This window comes from Channa argus, chromosome 18 (genome assembly GCF_033026475.1).
Source record: "Channa argus isolate prfri chromosome 18, Channa argus male v1.0, whole genome shotgun sequence".
NCBI classification, from domain to species: domain Eukaryota; kingdom Metazoa; phylum Chordata; class Actinopteri; order Anabantiformes; family Channidae; genus Channa; species Channa argus.
The window spans coordinates 15,874,812-15,882,928 of NC_090214.1; positions in this window are offsets into that span (position 1 = coordinate 15,874,812).

Consider the following 8,117-nt stretch of genomic DNA (forward strand, 5'->3'; position numbering starts at 1 on the left):
ACAGGTTGCAGTGCAAAGCTTAGGAAGGGCCAGAGCAGACTAAGGGGGGACCTCACCCATTTAGCATAGCCAAAATTAGAAGCATCCTGCCTCAAAGTGATGCCGAAAAACTAGTCTATGCATTTGTTACTTCTAGGTTGGACTTCTGTAATTCCCTACTTTCAGGATGCCCCAGTAACTCACACCGAGCCTGCAATTAATCCAAAATGCTGCAGCAGGAGTGCTGACTGAAATTAGTAAGAGAGATCATATTTCACCTTCACTAGCTTTTCTCCATTGGCTCCCATTAAATCTAGAATAAAATTTAAAACCCTGCTTCTTACATATAAAGCTCTGAACGGTCAGGACTCATCATATATAGAAGACCTCATAGTACCATATCATCCCAGCAGACCACTTCGCTCTCAGAATGCAGGCCTACTTGTGATTCCCAGAATTTCCAAAGGTAGAATGGGAGGTAGAGCCTTTAGCTATGAAGCTCCTCTCCTGTGGAACCAGATCCCAGTTCAGATTCGGGATGCAGACACCCTCTCTACTTTTAAGTCTAGGCTCAAAACCTTCCTCTTTGATAAAGCTTATAGTTAGTTAAAGTTATGCTGCCATAGGCTTAGACTGCTGAGGGACCCCACCCCAATGCACTGAGCTCCTTTACTCCTCTTGTCCCTCTCTCCTCTCCTCTTATCCCCCAATTGTCATCATTGTATGACATTAACTCTCTGTGTTTTCTTCCATAGTTGTCTATCTCCTTCTCTGTCCCCCTCTCTCTGTCCCTTTCTGAAGGTGTCCCCGGCTTTGGAGCTGTGTGTCTTCCAGTGTGCAGCTACTGGTCCTACCAACCTGCTGTTTTGTTGTTGCTTTTGTTGCTCTTTTTATTTTCTCTTTTCACTTTCCACTGACCCCAACCGGTCAAGGCAGATGGCCGTCCACCCTGAGCCTGGTTCTGCTGGAGATTTCTTCAGTTAAAGGGAGTTTTTCCTCTCCACTGTGGCCTAGGGCTTTCTCAAGGGGGAATTGTTGGGTTTTCTCTATAAATCTTTATAGTCTTGACTTTATTCTGTAAAGTGCCTTGAGATGACTTTATTGTGAATTGGCGCTATATAAATAAAGTTGAATTGAATTGAACAGTATTCTTAGCTTCATACACAAAATGTACTTGGTTAGGTTTAAGCACAACACATCTGGGATAGGTTAAGTGAAATATTGTGTTTTTGTACTGAAGAACATGCTTTTATTGTCAGGTTAAAAGTGTTGGAAACAAGTTGCTGTCAGAAAAGATTTGACGCCCATACATCCACCCTGTCCTCCTTCCTAAGCAGATTGTCTATATTTTTTTATATGCCAATGCCAACTTCTGCTTATCTAATACAATAGGCCACTAAATGTCCTCTTTTTAATTTAAGACCACCAGAATGTAAAAGGTTATCTACCAACCCATTATTATGGGCTGATTAGAACTGATAACATCTGATTGAATGGTGTGACAACAGTAAATGTGGAGTGAGGCAGCAACTGGGACACTTGCTGTTTTAGAATTTGGGGATGGAGCTAGAAGTAGAGAGTCAAGCCATTAGTCTTCCATAATCTAGCTTTCGTATTATTTTCATGCTCTGCGCACAATCATAGTCAGATCCTGCTGCAACAGTAGCCTATAACTAATGTATTAATAGGTGTCAAGCACCTATGTGGTACAGAGTTTTTCATTTCAACATTTTTAACCCAAGTCAGAATGCGGTCACTTTTGAAAGAGCTAAAATAATTGATGTGCGTAAACAGCAGATACATAGTCTCCATCCAAGGTTATGAGGATTCTTTTAAAAAAGCAATTTAAAAAATTATAAGAAACACTTCTATGATGTAAATCTTATATGAGCCTTATGAAGAAACAGAAACTGCAGTTAGAATTACAATGTTAACATGTAAGATACTTGCAACATCAATGTCAATGTACATGTCATTGAACTCTGTTGTACCTTGGAAACAACCTTTCATATGGTCTTCAATATATTTATATAGAATAAAACCTTGGTGCATTGGTAAATTACATTATTTTATACATTGTTATCATCTATGCATTTTCCATATTAATAAAGGGCACATGCATGTATTTGGATAGTTGGCAGCTCAGCTTAGTTCATACATTTTACAAGTAAACAGATTAAAAGTCTAGAATTTATTTAAGTGCTGGATTTGCTTTTGGAACCTTCTTAATAAATATAAAGAATTCTCAACGCCAGCCATCATTAGGGTAAAAAAACAAACGAGAACCAGAGTAAATACGGGAGATTTATCCAAAAATGGAAACCATTGGGGAATTAAACAAAACCAAACAAAACAATACAAAACCTGTAAAAAGTCAGAGGAATTCTTGACCAACAAGTAAGAACAAGATGAACTTGGTACCAAAACATTGGAAGGAACAAAAATAAAAGAAGGGTAAAACCTGCTCATGATCTGAGGCTAGAATCTCATCTTTCAAGCATGGAGGAGTTAAAGCATGCTATAAAACTGTGCAGATGGACAATGAGCATCTGACAGTCATCCCTTTAAAACTTGTCTGTCTCCAAATATATACACAACCGGTCCGTATAATGTGTAATAGAAAAATAACTACAGTATTAATAATACTAATACTTGAGAAAGCTAACACCTTTATAATTTTTTAGATTATGAGACCACGGTGCAAAATCCTATTGGTCATACAGCACGTAATCATTAAAAATGAGTTCTGCTTCGGCCTTGAATTGATGCTGAAATTGAAACTCTACTCCAACATTTTTAAGACCCATAATATGTGGATTTATTCTGCTGATGTTGTAAATTATATAAAATAATTTTTTGTAAATTCTGTTTCTGTATCCATATAGTTTTGGTACTTGTTGATCTGATTCAAAAAGTTGTCTAATAACATAAATCAGTTTTATTTCCTTAATAATTCAACACAATTGGTTAAAAACTTGAAAGCTAATGGAGACAGACCAATCAGTTGAACTTGAAAGCTTGAAAGAATTGTTCATCTTGGGAACCTGAGTGCATCTTTAGAGGCCAGTGATATTCCAAAACCAGATGTGTTCTAATTTAAAGACTGCAAGAGCATTTTGTTTAACAGCTGTGAGAAGTACTTTCACAGCTGGCGAGGAAATGGACCAGTCAGGTGAATCCACATGAAAGTTACTAACCTTTATGGATTTTAACTTTTAAATCCTAATGAATCCTGATGGAGGATATTTAAAGAATATGGTAGGACAAACCAGTTTTTACAAAAAATACATCAAAGTGTCCACAACAAGTCCTGATTTGATGTATGTAGATTTGTACATATGTTTTGTTTTTTTCATTTTGCCAAAGATACAATTTTTACATTAATACATTAATTTAATTGCAACTTCACTGATCAAATGTTTTATGTTAGATCCAATTAGCTGAAAATCATTTTAACTATCATTTTAATAAACAATATCTTTAATAATGGTTATAGTAGATGAAATACAACTGGTCATTGAACATCCGCTTGCAGTCTACCGCAGCACCTCTTGATGGCAGTAGAGTATTATTCATTGCAATAACACAAGTCTCCTTTTCATTCTGTCTCATTAAGTTTCTACACAAAACATAAGCATAATAAAAGCTGCATAGTGTCTTTTCCATTATAGATAGCACAACCACGCTGGCCTGTAGCCCACAGGTGTGTTTGTGGCTTTGGCTTTGGCTCAATCTGCCTGATAGAACCTCATGAAATACTTTGCACTAACGCAAGCACTTCTGTAACCTTGGACAGAATATCAGCAAATGATGTATGTTGTTGAGAACCTAAACACATGGAGTATGGGCTCTGCCAGGCATTTACTGTGCTTTGTGCAGTTCTCTGGCTCATAGGCTGCACACACACACACACACACACACACACACACACACACACACACACACACACACACAGTTACATTCTCAGAAACTAGATTGTATTACTAGCAACAAGGTTAGATATAAAAACAGTCTCTGCTTTTCTTTTCTTTTTTTCTGATTGAAACATGGTTATGTGCTGGATATGTAATCGAAAATATTAATTAGGCACAATTAAAAGATGAATACATCATGCATACAGAAAATTACCGTACTCACATTACACACATGCTACTGAATTAGACATAGCCTTTGGCATTATAGAACACACAGTCCTAGGTGCATTTGTATCATACTCAATTGCTGCTACACAGTGCACAAGTGCAGAAGCGAAAACGCACATACAGTATTTATTATATGAAAGAAAGTTCCCACGTAGTATAAACGATGGATGCAGGTACATAATGGATTCTCATCCTGAGGAGCACCAGGAGGAACTCATAAGTCTCAAGTGCTATTGCTCATTTCAACCTATTTTGCAATTGCATTATGCAGTGGGGTGACCTTGGAGAGGGCAAATTCGGAGCTTATTTCCCATAATGCATGTCATGATCCCATAGGCACTGCGTGGCAGAGTCTTGCAGCGATCCAGTGGAGTTCTGCATTATTGAAAGGCCTTACATCACCAAAGTCTCAGTCCACAGGAAAGAGAAAGCCATTAATTAAACACTGTAATATTTCTGAAGAGGTTAGTTTTATCATTCGTCGTGTTTGTGTATGTGTGTGTGTAAAAATACATATTCCCATATCCAACTCAAGACTGTGAGTCTTGTAACGTTACACTAAAAAGGTTGCTGCAGAGAGATGTAAGCAGCTGGGTTTGAGTATGTTCTGAGCAGTAATGCAATCTGTTGAACTAATATATCTGATGTTAGTAGTCTCCACGTCACTGTGAGTAAGTCATCTTTAGACTTGAAAAGATACAGTCAGACTCAGGCTGAAAGAGATGGTGAGTGAATTAGCCACGAAAGCAGGCAAGCAGGCAGGCAGAGCTTTAATAAAAATTCTTCCTCACTTCCTCATTCTCTGTGATGCAGTTCCAGTTCGCCCTTTCATTCTTGTACCTTCGTTCATCACCTCTATCACTTTCTCTCATTTTCTCATTACATCTCAAAAGAAAATCGTCAAAACCATAGAATTAGTGTGGAGTCCCAGGGATCTCAGATGAACTTTAATCATCCAGGATCACATCTCAGGGAGTGAATCCTAGTCATATCCAGGCTCGCTTTGTTTGGTATTGAACAGGTAAGTCATTTTGTGAAGCAGATGAAATGGAATTGCTTTTTTTTCCTTTTTTAAAAAGAAAGCGGTGCTAATGTTGATACTGTGTTCTGGGACACCACAGTATAGCTTTTACATGCTTTAATGATACTATGTCAGAACAGAAAATATATTGTTGCTGCTGTTTGTATTCAGCTCCAGCTGTAGATTTTAAAGAAAAATCTGAATCAATGAATCATCTATAAATCTATATCACAGAAGCATAGAAAATATAGTTTTTATTACGGTGTGAAACATTGATAGTAGCTATTATAGAAAGGGAGAAGAACAACACACTGTCTTTGATTCACATGAAATCTCTATACTATAAATCACATTTAAAATTATGAAGTGCGGACAGGGTTTCTGACCTGAAGCTATACTGTTTTTATTAGATAACACTGTTATCGTCCCCGCAAAAACCTTTGTTGTGCAAACCAATACATCCGCTCAGTTCAAACAAATTAACTGTGAACGTCTGCCCGTACTGCCATCAAAGGATAAGTAAAAGTGAAACCACCTCCGTGTCAGACTTTCGACGACACACATTTGACAAGGAAGTGAAATCAAAGATTTATAAGATTTCTGTAACTTCTAAAATCTGTGTAAGTGAAAAGGATTCAATTTTCAACAAAGTGATGCTCAAGTTTTTGGTCCAACTTTCTGACCCTGTCACACATTTCAACCACATCTCATGGCCTTCATCACGGCATGGAGTTAACTCAGTTGCCATGGAGTTGTTATCTGACACCAACATCTTACAAACTCAGAAAGCATTTAAACAAGTACCTTGACATTTGAAGAATTGTGAATACTCACTTCCATGCTAAGAATTAGATAACAGACACCACACTCGTGTTTCTATTGTAAATATAAAGCCAGAGCTAGAAAATTATCTTAGTTTAGCACATAAAACAGAGATTAACAGCCAGTTTGGCGCCACTTAATCCAACAGCTCATGTACAAAACAGGATAGAGGTCCCCATGTTTGTACCTAACTCACAAAAAAGCTTCTATTTCCCGGACTTGTAAATATATTTTTATATAAAAACTGATTAGAACTATAATTGTTTCAAGTATGTTCTGCTAGTGTGTCTTGAACACCCCCCCCCCAAAAAAGTGTAATATCACCTAGGCCACTGAAAGCGTAGGCAGTATTTTCCTATTTCTGATGAATCTCATCTTCATTTGGACAGCATAACCAGATCCCCAACAGACTATACTGAATAATCTATAAAGCCCTGCCTTCATGTGGTTAAATCTTGGAGCTGCGGTTAGAGATAGGGTCAGGTTGAGGTTAACCTGATCAAGGGTAAGGGTTAGTTACTGTCAAGGGATGCTGAAAATTGACTGTTTATCAGGAAATACTTTATACCCCTTCATACTACACAAACTACCACTGGAGAAAAGATTAAGGAGTCTTTATCAGTCAAAGTGCATGTTTGGTGCACATATAGAACATTTAATCCTGTGTTCCTTATGCAGCAAATTGGCTTGATGTAAAAGAAAAGACAAGCTTTCAGTACAGGATCTTTTCCTGGATCATAGAAATAAATCTGAAAATCTTATCTTGCTTTCAATTTTTTCCGTGGCATATTGGTGCAAGTTAATTCCATGCCTCCTTCTCTTCTCCATCTGAATTTCATTGTGTCTGCCTAATCAGCCAGAAGCAGAAATGATCTGCTAACATTTCATTTCTCCATGAATATTTGATTGTCAAAAATTGCCCCAGGGGAATGAACTGGGCCCAAGGTTCGGTTTTGATTTGCGATTAAACTATCAAGAAATCAATTTCATCTGCTTTGAATAATTCAGGGTTTAATGGAATGAGAAATGGCAAGAGGGGCATGGGTTATGAGATGGTCTGAAGGGTGTGTGTGTGTGTGTGTGTGTGTGTGTGTGTGTGCGTGTGTGTGTGGTTCATGCCATTCAAAATGAAAGCAGGGCTGTGAAACATATTTGGAAAATGGCTGGACATCTCCTGTCATTTCACCTGTTCTGCAGATTTGGCATGTCAATAAGGTGTCTCTGTCAGTAATTTGTTGATGAGCACTGACTGCAGTGGAAATACTACACTCCTTCTTCTGGGGATTTAATAGATCATGTCCAAAATGAAGAGGGAGGATTTTCTGTTCAATTTATGCCATGATTTAGAAATTCTTTCATGTTGTGTCAACCAGTCACTCGTCACTTTTTACTCCCCTTGATGAATCTCAACTGGTGATTAGCCCCAAGTTAAAACTCTAATAAGGAAGACAAAGATGCAAGACATACTGCAGAGGAAGAAGGAAAGCACGTAGTTTCTTCGGGGACTGAAGAGGTTCTTCCTAGTAAAAGGGCACTTTTTGTTCATCTCCCAAATGAGCTCCTAATAGTAACTGTAAAGATTCAGAAAGACTTTTTGATGTCATGTAGTTGCACTGGATCTCCAGAGCAGTCCCACAGTGACATGCACAGATATGTCATCGTCTGCTCTCGTCAGTTCACAAACAAAGCAGGCACAAATAAATGGAGCTGCACCGACTGCATGCAGCCCGACCTGACAGTTGTTGAATTCAGGAGGTGGCTGTGTTGTCAAAGTTAAGATGGCTGCTACCGAACTGGAGCCAGCAGCCTTAGCTCCTGTAGAGCTTGTCAAATCGCTGTGTCTTTTATTTGAAAAAAAGTTGGTAAGCTAACTCTAGCAGGCTAACTTTAGCTCCTGTTTGTCACTCATCTTTACAGTCTACTGATCCTTTCCTCATCTTTATTTTAGGAGTTTACCTTCTGAGTCTTGTTTCGGAAAACTTGCAAATTACTGTGATGTTGGGAAAAGGAGGGTGCTTTGAAAGAATGTCCCACAGCATCCTATTTTGGGGCTAATCACACCCTAGCTTGATAGCATGTCAAGAGATGCTGACATAGTCTGCTGGAATATTTTGGAAACATCATCATTAGTGGGTTTCACTTGAAATGTAGGA